Here is a 14621-nt window from a genome sequence, read left to right as displayed (position 1 = left end):
CATTGTATTACTGTATTTGATTGTGTATATAAGCAGCAGCTTGTGATCCAGAGGGCAGACATCTTGTCCCCAGACTTCAGGATTGAATGACTGTACTGGATCCAGAGCGCCTGCGATAAGTAACGGCTGTATTTACTATTACTTCGCTTGAGCATATTTGTTTCCACTTATTGCGAATAAATCTTTGTGCGTTGGAAACACAAATCGAGGTTCGACAATCGTTATTGGTTAGCGACAATATGCACATAACAAATGTTACAATGAGCCAACCGTAACCATATTTAGACATAGCCATGAATTAATATTGCATACCAAAATTAAATGTAAGAAAGTAATTTAACAATTGTAGATATCACCTTAATTTAATTATATTACCAATTCAGCAGAGAACATTTGTAATTGAGGTCAGTTCCTGTCCTAGCTGAGCTTTCAGTCTAAATTCCCTAACACACAGGTGTTATTTTCTATCAGTTGCCAATTACCCTACCACTATATTTTTTGGAGTGTGAGAAGAAGCCCAGGCAAGTATGGGAGAATATACAAACTGCACACAAATTAGGTTATGGTTGGGAATTGAACTCACAACCCCCATGTTGTAAAGCAGAGGTACTAAGCATTAAGCCACTGTTCTGCCTCTATATCAACAAATTAATGGAGAAAGGACCTTGCATGTATAAGCACAATAAAACATGAGAGGAGACAAGTACATGAAGATAAATAACCTGCAAACAACAATTTACAGAGCATCGAAACTTGTCATTTCTATGCTTCTCCAATATATATATTTTAATATAGTGTATAAGGAATCTTATTAGCTGGGTGACCTTTGTCCAAAACAGTTGGAGGTGCAGTTACACCTAAACAAGATTAAATAAGATGAAACATCTGATACAACATGAGCTAAAGGCATAAAGTTGGGTGACTAAAGGACCATTATCTCTTATATTTATGGTCTCCCTCATAAATGGTTCCGAGCCACAAATTTAGTGAAAAGCAGATGTGGTGCCAGCATTGAAAAGGTAACAAAAGCCTGAAAAAGGGAATTCTAGACCTGTGAGTCTAATCTCATTTGTAGGTATAGTACTTGAAAGGATTCTGAGTAATGGGATTCTGAAATATATTGTATAAAATAGTATCATAAGGTTCTAACCAGAGAGGATAGTAACTTTCTACAGAAAGATTTAGACCAAATGGCAAGCTGGTCCGTGGTGACATTTCATTTAGAAATATGTAAGGTTATGCCCCTAGGTCGTTTAAATAACTCCGCTCCTTACAAATTAATGTAAATAGAATTGGGAAAAACTGAGATAGAAAAGGATTTAGGACTACTAGTTGACTGAAAGCAGTGTAGTAGAATACAGTGCCAAGAAGTGGCTTCAACGGCAAATGAAATCATGGAATTCAAAAAAAGGTGGAATAAATGCATATAATGCATGGTGTTAGCATGGTATAAGGCACTAGTTGAACCACATTTTGAATGTGAGGTTAAGTTTCGGGTACCTAACTATATGAAAGACATAGGAGAACTCACGAGGGTATTGAGACGTGCAACAGCATTAGAAAAAAGTACAGAAGGGTTAAATTATAAAGAAAGGTTAAAAAACTAGGGTTGTCTAATTTGGAAAAAAGGTGCCTTAGAGGTAAGCTCATTAACTCTACAAATACACTGGAGTTCCAAACAAAGAATTAACTAACACATTTTTCATACCTAGGGCCCTACAGAGGACAAGTGGTCAAAGACGGAAAAAAGATATTTTTACAATGAACATAAAGAAGGTTTCTTTGCTGCCCAGTTGAAAACTGATTGCTTTCATTTTTAACAAGAAATAGTATACGTAGCCATGATTAATAAAGAAGATCATGGGCTTAGTTAATTCTAGGAATTTATCTTATTCACATTTTTTCACCCAAAGCAATTATTTCAACTCAAGGTGGGTAAATTGGACTGAAATGCCTTGTGTGTACGAAGAATACTAATGTGGAAATACACAGAAAGGAGGACTTCATGCAGATAACTGTGGAAAGGACAGCAGTAGAGGACCTCAGTTGCTAACTCTGAAATGAAATCGATTATACTATCAAAAGTGGTACTAAGAACCAAATGGCTACTGTCGGTACCAGCAGTCTTAGACATCACTGACCTGTCTCCAACACTCAGCAGTTCACTGATTGCTGGCCTTCCCTATTAGAATTCTTAACAGAACCCAGCTATGCTGAACCACAGGCTAGTGAGATGACATAACAGCTCTATCAGATGTTATCACTAAACTGCACTACTGATGACACATGTGGGGAATCAGCAATCAGCACAAAACTGTAAGAACCTGTTCAGTTCACTGCTAGTTATTGTCATCTGTGTGTGTACTCTGCTACACTTGCTGTCTATCTCTGTTCTACAGGGTCACTTCAATATATTCTTTAATCATCTTGGTTAAGTGAAGCCATAGCATGACACGATCAGGTATGCTCTAAACACTCCAAAACCACTGTGCCAAGCTCTGCATGTCATGTGCTCTTTTGCAGGTGCTCAGCCATACTCTCAGCACTGAAGAAGGGAGTCTCATGGGAGGGAAAACCACTGAACAGGTGCAGAGGCAAAGCACTGCATTATAAAAAAAACACTAGTCCAAATGTGGACACGTCCTTTCAAGTTAGCATTTGGTGCAAAATATTGATAAGAAAAGTACTAATTCATGACAGTATTAATTTGATTGTAGATCACTGTAATCAATCGTTCTTGAGATAAGGTGGAAAAGAAGTAGGTTCCACCGAGATTTGAACTCAGATTGCTGGATTCAAAGTCCAGAGTGCTAACCATTACACCATGGAACCCTTCCCAAAAGAACTCTCATTAACTTCTTTCACTACTGTCATCTAATTATATATTTGTGTGCATGACTCAGAAATGAGAGGAATATGACAAAGTGAAATGTGAAAAGATTAGATATTTACATGTACATTGTCTAATAAGAGCTCTTTTTAACTGTCATTCTGGCACTCAATACTACGTCTTACCTCAAAACATTCCCCGAATATCACTAAATGTCAAACAACTTAGTTGTCTATTAAGATCTATAGTGTACCACTGGTGGTACAGCAACTTCTTGTTAATAGAGTAGCATTCAATGTTACAATGAGCCAACCGTAACCATATTTAGACATAGCCATGAATTAATATTGCATACCAAAATTAAATGTAAGAAAGTAATTTAACAATTGTAGATATCACCTTAATTTAATTATATTACCAATTCAGCAGAGAACATTTATAATTGAGGTCAGTTCCTGTCCTAGCTGAGCTTACAGTCTAAATTCCCTAACACACAGGTGTTATTTTCTATCAGTTGCCAATTAACCTACCACTATATTTTTTGGAGTGTGAGAAGAAGCCCAGGCAAGTATGGGAGAATATACAAACTGCACACAAATTAGGTTATGGTTGGGAATTGAACTCACAACCCCCATGTTGTAAAGCAGAGGTACTAAGCATTAAGCCACTGTTCTGCCTCTATATCAACAAATTAATGGAGAAAGGACCTTGCATGTATAAGCACAATAAAACATGAGAGGAGACAAGTACATGAAGATAAATAACCTGCAAACAACAATTTACAGAGCATCGAAACTTGTCATTTCTATGCTTCTCCAATATATATATTTTAATATAGTGTATAAGGAATCTTATTAGCTGGGTGACCTTTGTCCAAAACAGTTGGAGGTGCAGTTACACCTAAACAAGATTAAATAAGATGAAACATCTGATACAACATGAGCTAAAGGCATAAAGTTGTTTGACTGAAGGACCATTATCTCTTATATTTATGGTCTCCCTCATAACTGGTTCCGAGCCACAAATTTAGTGAAAAGCAGATGTGGTACCAGCATTGAAAAGGTAACAAAAGCCTGAAAAAGGGAATTCTAGACCTGTGAGTCTGATCTCATTTGTAGGTATAGTACTTGAAAGGATTCTGAGTAATGGGATTCTGAAATATATTGTATAAAATAGTATCATAAGGTTCTAACCAGAGAGGATAGTAACTTTCTACAGAAAGATTTAGACCAAATGGCAAGCTGGTCCGTGGTGACATTTCATTTAGAAATATGTAAGGTTATGCCCCTAGGTCGTTTAAATAACTCCGCTCCTTACAAATTAATGTAAATAGAATTGGGAAAAACTGAGATTGAAAAGGATTTAGGACTACTAGTTGACTGAAAGCAGTGTAGTAGAATACAGTGCCAAGAAGTGGCTTCAACGGCAAATGAAATCATGGAATTCAAAAAAAGGTGGAATAAATGCATATAATGCATGGTGTTAGCATGGTATAAGGCACTAGTTGAACCACATTTTGAATGTGAGGTTAAGTTTCGGGTACCTAACTATATGAAAGACATAGGAGAACTCACGAGGGTATTGAGACGTGCAACAGCATTAGAAAAAAGTACAGAAGGGTTAAATTATAAAGAAAGGTTAAAAAACTAGGGTTGTCTAATTTGGAAAAAAGGTGCCTTAGAGGTAAGCTCATTAACTCTACAAATACACTGGAGTTCCAAACAAAGAATTAACTAACACATTTTTCATACCTAGGGCCCTACAGAGGACAAGTGGTCAAAGACGGAAAAAAGATATTTTTACAATGAACATAAAGAAGGTTTCTTTGCTGCCCAGTTGAAAACTGATTGCTTTCATTTTTAACAAGAAATAGTATACGTAGCCATGATTAATAAAGAAGATCATGGGCTTAGTTAATTCTAGGAATTTATCTTATTCACATTTTTTCACCCAAAGCAATTATTTCAACTCAAGGTGGGTAAATTGGACTGAAATGCCTTGTGTGTACGAAGAATACTAATGTGGAAATACACAGAAAGGAGGACTTCATGCAGATAACTGTGGAAAGGACAGCAGTAGAGGACCTCAGTTGCTAACTCTGAAATGAAATCGATTATACTATCAAAAGTGGTACTAAGAACCAAATGGCTACTGTCGGTACCAGCAGTCTTAGACATCACTGACCTGTCTCCAACACTCAGCAGTTCACTGATTGCTGGCCTTCCCTATTAGAATTCTTAACAGAACCCAGCTATGCTGAACCACAGGCTAGTGAGATGACATAACAGCTCTATCAGATGTTATCACTAAACTGCACTACTGATGACACATGTGGGGAATCAGCAATCAGCACAAAACTGTAAGAACCTGTTCAGTTCACTGCTAGTTATTGTCATCTGTGTGTGTACTCTGCTACACTTGCTGTCTATCTCTGTTCTACAGGGTCACTTCAATATATTCTTTAATCATCTTGGTTAAGTGAAGCCATAGCATGACACGATCAGGTATGCTCTAAACACTCCAAAACCACTGTGCCAAGCTCTGCATGTCATGTGCTCTTTTGCAGGTGCTCAGCCATACTCTCAGCACTGAAGAAGGGAGTCTCATGGGAGGGAAAACCACTGAACAGGTGCAGAGGCAAAGCACTGCATTATAAAAAAAACACTAGTCCAAATGTGGACACGTCCTTTCAAGTTAGCATTTGGTGCAAAATATTGATAAGAAAAGTACTAATTCATGACAGTATTAATTTGATTGTAGATCACTGTAATCAATCGTTCTTGAGATAAGGTGGAAAAGAAGTAGGTTCCACCGAGATTTGAACTCAGATTGCTGGATTCAAAGTCCAGAGTGCTAACCATTACACCATGGAACCCTTCCCAAAAGAACTCTCATTAACTTCTTTCACTACTGTCATCTAATTATATATTTGTGTGCATGACTCAGAAATGAGAGGAATATGACAAAGTGAAATGTGAAAAGATTAGATATTTACATGTACATTGTCTAATAAGAGCTCTTTTTAACTGTCATTCTGGCACTCAATACTACGTCTTACCTCAAAACATTCCCCGAATATCACTAAATGTCAAACAACTTAGTTGTCTATTAAGATCTATAGTGTACCACTGGTGGTACAGCAACTTCTTGTTAATAGAGTAGCATTCAATGTTACAATGAGCCAACCGTAACCATATTTAGACATAGCCATGAATTAATATTGCATACCAAAATTAAATGTAAGAAAGTAATTTAACAATTGTAGATATCACCTTAATTTAATTATATTACCAATTCAGCAGAGAACATTTATAATTGAGGTCAGTTCCTGTCCTAGCTGAGCTTACAGTCTAAATTCCCTAACACACAGGTGTTATTTTCTATCAGTTGCCAATTAACCTACCACTATATTTTTTGGAGTGTGAGAAGAAGCCCAGGCAAGTATGGGAGAATATACAAACTGCACACAAATTAGGTTATGGTTGGGAATTGAACTCACAACCCCCATGTTGTAAAGCAGAGGTACTAAGCATTAAGCCACTGTTCTGCCTCTATATCAACAAATTAATGGAGAAAGGACCTTGCATGTATAAGCACAATAAAACATGAGAGGAGACAAGTACATGAAGATAAATAACCTGCAAACAACAATTTACAGAGCATCGAAACTTGTCATTTCTATGCTTCTCCAATATATATATTTTAATATAGTGTATAAGGAATCTTATTAGCTGGGTGACCTTTGTCCAAAACAGTTGGAGGTGCAGTTACACCTAAACAAGATTAAATAAGATGAAACATCTGATACAACATGAGCTAAAGGCATAAAGTTGTTTGACTGAAGGACCATTATCTCTTATATTTATGGTCTCCCTCATAACTGGTTCCGAGCCACAAATTTAGTGAAAAGCAGATGTGGTACCAGCATTGAAAAGGTAACAAAAGCCTGAAAAAGGGAATTCTAGACCTGTGAGTCTGATCTCATTTGTAGGTATAGTACTTGAAAGGATTCTGAGTAATGGGATTCTGAAATATATTGTATAAAATAGTATCATAAGGTTCTAACCAGAGAGGATAGTAACTTTCTACAGAAAGATTTAGACCAAATGGCAAGCTGGTCCGTGGTGACATTTCATTTAGAAATATGTAAGGTTATGCCCCTAGGTCGTTTAAATAACTCCGCTCCTTACAAATTAATGTAAATAGAATTGGGAAAAACTGAGATTGAAAAGGATTTAGGACTACTAGTTGACTGAAAGCAGTGTAGTAGAATACAGTGCCAAGAAGTGGCTTCAACGGCAAATGAAATCATGGAATTCAAAAAAAGGTGGAATAAATGCATATAATGCATGGTGTTAGCATGGTATAAGGCACTAGTTGAACCACATTTTGAATGTGAGGTTAAGTTTCGGGTACCTAACTATATGAAAGACATAGGAGAACTCAAGAGGGTACTGAGACGTGCAACAGCATTAGAAAAAAGTACAGGAGGGTTAAATTATAAAGAAAGGTTAAAAAACTAGGGTTGTCTAATTTGGAAAAAAGATGCCTTAGAGGTAAGCTCATTAAATCTACAAATACACTGGAGTTCCAAACAAAGAATTAACTAACACATTTTTCATACCTAGGGCCCTACAGAGGACAAGTGGTCAAAGACGGAAAAAAGACATTTTTACAATGAACATAAAGAAGGTTTCTTTGCTGCCCAGTTGAAAACTGATTGCTTTCATTTTTAACAAGAAATAGTATACGTAGCCATGATTAATAAAGAAGATCATGGGCTTAGTTAATTCTAGGAATTTATCTTATTCACATTTTTTCACCCAAAGCAATTATTTCAACTCAAGGTGGGTAAATTGGACTGAAATGCCTTGTGTGTACGAAGAATACTAATGTGGAAATACACAGAAAGGAGGACTTCATGCAGATAACTGTGGAAAGGACAGCAGTAGAGGACCTCAGTTGCTAACTCTGAAATGAAATCGATTATACTATCAAAAGTGGTACTAAGAACCAAATGGCTACTGTCGGTACCAGCAGTCTTAGACATCACTGACCTGTCTCCAACACTCAGCAGTTCACTGATTGCTGGCCTTCCCTATTAGAATTCTTAACAGAACCCAGCTATGCTGAACCACAGGCTAGTGAGATGACATAACAGCTCTCTCAGATGTTATCACTAAACTGCACTACTGATGACACATGTGGGGAATCAGCAATCAGCACACCACTGTAAGAACCTGTTCAGTTCACTGCTAGTTATTGTCATCTGTGTGTGTACTCTGCTACACTTGCTGTCTATCTCTGTTCTACAGGGTCACTTCAATATATTCTTTAATCATCTTGGTTAAGTGAAGCCATAGCATGACACGATCAGGTATGCTCTAAACACTCCAAAACCACTGTGCCAAGCTCTGCATGTCATGTGCTCTTTTGCAGGTGCTCAGCCATACTCTCAGCACTGAAGAAGGGAGTCTCATGGGAGGGAAAACCACTGAACAGGTGCAGAGGCAAAGCACTGCATTATAAAAAAAACACTAGTCCAAATGTGGACACGTCCTTTCAAGTTAGCATTTGGTGCAAAATATTGATAAGAAAAGTACTAATTCATGACAGTATTAATTTGATTGTAGATCACTGTAATCAATCGTTCTTGAGATAAGGTGGAAAAGAAGTAGGTTCCACCGAGATTTGAACTCAGATTGCTGGATTCAAAGTCCAGAGTGCTAACCATTACACCATGGAACCCTTCCCAAAAGAACTCTCATTAACTTCTTTCACTACTGTCATCTAATTATATATTTGTGTGCATGACTCAGAAATGAGAGGAATATGACAAAGTGAAATGTGAAAAGATTAGATATTTACATGTACATTGTCTAATAAGAGCTCTTTTTAACTGTCATTCTGGCACTCAATACTACGTCTTACCTCAAAACATTCCCCGAATATCACTAAATGTCAAACAACTTAGTTGTCTATTAAGATCTATAGTGTACCACTGGTGGCACAGCAACTTCTTGTTAATAGAGTAGCATTCAATGTTACAATGAGCCAACCGTAACCATATTTAGACATAGCCATGAATTAATATTGCATACCAAAATTAAATGTAAGAAAGTAATTTAACAATTGTAGATATCACCTTAATTTAATTATATTACCAATTCAGCAGAGAACATTTGTAATTGAGGTCAGTTCCTGTCCTAGCTGAGCTTACAGTCTAAATTCCCTAACACACAGGTGTTATTTTCTATCAGTTGCCAATTAACCTACCAAAATATTTTTTGGAGTGTGAGAAGAAGCCCACCAGGCAAGTATGGGAGAATATACAAACTGCACACAAATTAGGTTATGGTTGGGAATTGAACTCACAACCCCCATGTTGTAAAGCAGAGGTACTAAGCATTAAGCCACTGTTCTGCCTCTATATCAACAAATTAATGGAGAAAGGACCTTGCATGTATAAGCACAATAAAACATGAGAGGAGACAAGTACATGAAGATAAATAACCTGCAAACAACAATTTACAGAGCATCGAAACTTGTCATTTCTATGCTTCTCCAATATATATATTTTAATATAGTGTATAAGGAATCTTATTAGCTGGGTGACCTTTGTCCAAAACAGTTGGAGGTGCAGTTACACCTAAACAAGATTAAATAAGATGAAACATCTGATACAACATGAGCTAAAGGCATAAAGTTGGGTGACTAAAGGACCATTATCTCTTATATTTATGGTCTCCCTCATAACTGGTTCCGAGCCACAAATTTAGTGAAAAGCAGATGTGGTGCCAGCATTGAAAAGGTAACAAAAGCCTGAAAAAGGGAATTCTAGACCTGTGAGTCTAATCTCATTTGTAGGTATAGTACTTGAAAGGATTCTGATTAATGGGATTCTGAAATATATTGTATAAAATAGTATCATAAGGTTCTAACCAGAGAGGATAGTAACTTTCTACAGAAAGATTTAGACCAAATGGCAAGCTGGTCCGTGGTGACATTTCATTTAGAAATATGTAAGGTTATGCCCCTAGGTCGTTTAAATAACTCCGCTCCTTACAAATTAATGTAAATAGAATTGGGAAAAACTGAGATAGAAAAGGATTTAGGACTACTAGTTGACTGAAAGCAGTGTAGTAGAATACAGTGCCAAGAAGTGGCTTCAACGGCAAATGAAATCATGGAATTCAAAAAAAGGTGGAATAAATGCATATAATGCATGGTGTTAGCATGGTATAAGGCAATAGTTGAACCACATTTTGAATGTGAGGTTAAGTTTCGGGTACCTAACTATATGAAAGACATAGGAGAACTCACGAGGGTACTGAGACGTGCAACAGCATTAGAAAAAAGTACAGAAGGGTTAAATTATAAAGAAAGGTTAAAAAACTAGGGTTGTCTAATTTGGAAAAAAGGTGCCTTAGAGGTAAGCTCATTAAATCTACAAATACACTGGAGTTCCAAACAAAGAATTAACTAACACATTTTTCATACCAAGGGCCCTACAGAGGACAAGTGGTCAAAGACGGAAAAAAGACATTTCACAATGAACATAAAGAAGGTTTCTTTGCTGCCCAGTTGCAAACTGATTGCTTTCATTTTTAACAAGAATTAGTATATGTAGCCATGATTAATAAAGAAGATCATGGGCTTAGTTAATTCTAGGAATTTATCTTATTCCCATTTTTTCACCCAAAGCAATTATTTCAACTCAAGGTGGGTAAATTGGACTGAAATGCCTTGTGTGTACGAAGAATACTAATGTGGAAATACGCAGAAAGGAGGACTTCATGCAGATAACTGTGGAAAGGACAGCAGTAGAGGACCTCAGTTGCTAACTCTGAAATGAAATCGATTATACTATCAAAAGTGGTACTAAGAACCAAATGGCTGCTGTCGGTACCAGCAGTCTTAGACATCACTGACCTGTCTCCAACACTCAGCAGTTCACTGATTGCTGGCCTTCCCTATTATAATTCTTAACAGAACCCAGCTATGCTGAACCACAGGCTAGTGAGATGACATAACAGCTCTATCAGATGTTATCACTAAACTGCACTACTGATGACACATGTGGGGAATCAGCAATCAGCACAAAACTGTAAGAACCTGTTCAGTTCACTGCTAGTTATTGTCATCTGTGTGTGTACTCTGCTACACTTGCTGTCTATCTCTGTTCTACAGGGTCACTTCAATATATTCTTTAATCATCTTGGTTAAGTGAAGCCATAGCATGACACGATCAGGTATGCTCTAAACACTCCAAAACCACTGTGCCAAGCTCTGCATGTCATGTGCTCTTTTGCAGGTGCTCAGCCATACTCTCAGCACTGAAGAAGGGAGTCTCATGGGAGGGAAAACCACTGAACAGGTGCAGAGGCAAAGCACTGCATTATATAAAAAACACTAGTCCAAATGTGGACACGTCCTTTCAAGTTAGCATTTGGTGCAAAATATTGATAAGAAAAGTACTAATTCATGACAGTATTAATTTGATTCTAGATCACTGTAATCAATCGTTCTTGAGATAAGGTGGAAAAGAAGTAGGTTCCACCGAGATTTGAACTCAGATTGCTGGATTCAAAGTCCAGAGTGCTAACCATTACACCATGGAACCCTTCCCAAAAGAGCGCTCATTAACTTCTTTCACTACTGTCATCTAATTATATATTTGTGTGCATGACTCAGAAATGAGAGGAATATGACAAAGTGAAATGTGAAAAGATTAGATATTTACATGTACATTGTCTAATAAGAGCTCTTTTTAACTGTCATTCTGGCACTCAATACTACGTCTTACCTCAAAACATTCCCCGAATATCACTAAATGTCAAACAACTTAGTTGTCTATTAAGATCTATAGTGTACCACTGGTGGCACAGCAACTTCTTGTTAATAGAGTAGCATTCAATGTTACAATGAGCCAACCGTAACCATATTTAGACATAGCCATGAATTAATATTGCATACCAAAATTAAATGTAAGAAAGTAATTTAACAATTGTAGATATCACCTTAATTTAATTATATTACCAATTCAGCAGAGAACATTTGTAATTGAGGTCAGTTCCTGTCCTAGCTGAGCTTACAGTCTAAATTCCCTAACACACAGGTGTTATTTTCTATCAGTTGCCAATTAACCTACCAAAATATTTTTTGGAGTGTGAGAAGAAGCCCACCAGGCAAGTATGGGAGAATATACAAACTGCACACAAATTAGGTTATGGTTGGGAATTGAACTCACAACCCCCATGTTGTAAAGCAGAGGTACTAAGCATTAAGCCACTGTTCTGCCTCTATATCAACAAATTAATGGAGAAAGGACCTTGCATGTATAAGCACAATAAAACATGAGAGGAGACAAGTACATGAAGATAAATAACCTGCAAACAACAATTTACAGAGCATCGAAACTTGTCATTTCTATGCTTCTCCAATATATATATTTTAATATAGTGTATAAGGAATCTTATTAGCTGGGTGACCTTTGTCCAAAACAGTTGGAGGTGCAGTTACACCTAAACAAGATTAAATAAGATGAAACATCTGATACAACATGAGCTAAAGGCATAAAGTTGGGTGACTAAAGGACCATTATCTCTTATATTTATGGTCTCCCTCATAAATGGTTCCGAGCCACAAATTTAGTGAAAAGCAGATGTGGTGCCAGCATTGAAAAGGTAACAAAAGCCTGAAAAAGGGAATTCTAGACCTGTGAGTCTAATCTCATTTGTAGGTATAGTACTTGAAAGGATTCTGATTAATGGGATTCTGAAATATATTGTATAAAATAGTATCATAAGGTTCTAACCAGAGAGGATAGTAACTTTCTACAGAAAGATTTAGACCAAATGGCAAGCTGGTCCGTGGTGACATTTCATTTAGAAATATGTAAGGTAATGCCCCTAGGTCGTTTAAATAACTCCGCTCCTTACAAATTAATGTAAATAGAATTGGGAAAAACTGAGATAGAAAAGGATTTAGGACTACTAGTTGACTGAAAGCAGTGTAGTAGAATACAGTGCCAAGAAGTGGCTTCAACGGCAAATGAAATCATGGAATTCAAAAAAAGGTGGAATAAATGCATATAATGCATGGTGTTAGCATGGTATAAGGCAATAGTTGAACCACATTTTGAATGTGAGGTTAAGTTTCGGGTACCTAACTATATGAAAGACATAGGAGAACTCACGAGGGTACTGAGACGTGCAACAGCATTAGAAAAAAGTACAGAAGGGTTAAATTATAAAGAAAGGTTAAAAAACTAGGGTTGTCTAATTTGGAAAAAAGGTGCCTTAGAGGTAAGCTCATTAAATCTACAAATACACTGGAGTTCCAAACAAAGAATTAACTAACACATTTTTCATACCAAGGGCCCTACAGAGGACAAGTGGTCAAAGACGGAAAAAAGACATTTCACAATGAACATAAAGAAGGTTTCTTTGCTGCCCAGTTGCAAACTGATTGCTTTCATTTTTAACAAGAATTAGTATACGTAGCCATGATTAATAAAGAAGATCATGGGCTTAGTTAATTCTAGGAATTTATCTTATTCCCATTTTTTCACCCAAAGCAATTATTTCAACTCAAGGTGGGTAAATTGGACTGAAATGCCTTGTGTGTACGAAGAATACTAATGTGGAAATACGCAGAAAGGAGGACTTCATGCAGATAACTGTGGAAAGGACAGCAGTAGAGGACCTCAGTTGCTAACTCTGAAATGAAATCGATTATACTATCAAAAGTGGTACTAAGAACCAAATGGCTGCTGTCGGTACCAGCAGTCTTAGACATCACTGACCTGTCTCCAACACTCAGCAGTTCACTGATTGCTGGCCTTCCCTATTATAATTCTTAACAGAACCCAGCTATGCTGAACCACAGGCTAGTGAGATGACATAACAGCTCTATCAGATGTTATCACTAAACTGCACTACTGATGACACATGTGGGGAATCAGCAATCAGCACAAAACTGTAAGAACCTGTTCAGTTCACTGCTAGTTATTGTCATCTGTGTGTGTACTCTGCTACACTTGCTGTCTATCTCTGTTCTACAGGGTCACTTCAATATATTCTTTAATCATCTTGGTTAAGTGAAGCCATAGCATGACACGATCAGGTATGCTCTAAACACTCCAAAACCACTGTGCCAAGCTCTGCATGTCATGTGCTCTTTTGCAGGTGCTCAGCCATACTCTCAGCACTGAAGAAGGGAGTCTCATGGGAGGGAAAACCACTGAACAGGTGCAGAGGCAAAGCACTGCATTATATAAAAAACACTAGTCCAAATGTGGACACGTCCTTTCAAGTTAGCATTTGGTGCAAAATATTGATAAGAAAAGTACTAATTCATGACAGTATTAATTTGATTGTAGATCACTGTAATCAATCGTTCTTGAGATAAGGTGGAAAAGAAGTAGGTTCCACCGAGATTTGAACTCAGATTGCTGGATTCAAAGTCCAGAGTGCTAACCATTACACCATGGAACCCTTCCCAAAAGAGCGCTCATTAACTTCTTTCACTACTGTCATCTAATTATATATTTGTGTGCATGACTCAGAAATGAGAGGAATATGACAAAGTGAAATGTGAAAAGATTAGATATTTACATGTACATTGTCTAATAAGAGCTCTTTTTAACTGTCATTCTGGCACTCAATACTACGTCTTACCTCAAAACATTCCCCGAATATCACTAAATGTCAAACAACTTAGTTGTCTATTAAGATCTATAGTGTACCACTGGTGGCACAGCAACTTCTTGTTAATAGAGTAGCATTCA

The 14621-nt window shown here is 37.1% G+C and overlaps 5 non-coding genes across 5 annotated transcripts; all 5 read right to left on the bottom strand.

Moving 5' to 3' along the window:
- Positions 1–2760: 2760 nt before the first annotated feature.
- Positions 2761–2832, bottom strand: TRNAQ-UUG (transfer RNA glutamine (anticodon UUG)). The gene has a single exon. It is a non-coding gene; the product is annotated as a tRNA-Gln (tRNA).
- A 2801-nt stretch (positions 2833–5633) lies between these two features.
- On the bottom strand, positions 5634–5705 carry TRNAQ-UUG (transfer RNA glutamine (anticodon UUG)). The gene has a single exon. It is a non-coding gene; the product is annotated as a tRNA-Gln (tRNA).
- A 2801-nt stretch (positions 5706–8506) lies between these two features.
- On the bottom strand, positions 8507–8578 carry TRNAQ-UUG (transfer RNA glutamine (anticodon UUG)). The gene has a single exon. It is a non-coding gene; the product is annotated as a tRNA-Gln (tRNA).
- A 2803-nt stretch (positions 8579–11381) lies between these two features.
- On the bottom strand, positions 11382–11453 carry TRNAQ-UUG (transfer RNA glutamine (anticodon UUG)). Its single transcript has one exon. It is a non-coding gene; the product is annotated as a tRNA-Gln (tRNA).
- A 2803-nt stretch (positions 11454–14256) lies between these two features.
- Positions 14257–14328, bottom strand: TRNAQ-UUG (transfer RNA glutamine (anticodon UUG)). Its single transcript has one exon. It is a non-coding gene; the product is annotated as a tRNA-Gln (tRNA).
- Positions 14329–14621: the final 293 nt, after the last annotated feature.

Source organism: Mixophyes fleayi, chromosome 1, assembly GCF_038048845.1.
Source record: "Mixophyes fleayi isolate aMixFle1 chromosome 1, aMixFle1.hap1, whole genome shotgun sequence".
NCBI lineage: Eukaryota > Metazoa > Chordata > Amphibia > Anura > Limnodynastidae > Mixophyes > Mixophyes fleayi.
The sequence above is the reverse complement of the archived record's forward strand: the minus strand, read 5'-3'. Positions and strand labels throughout refer to the sequence as shown.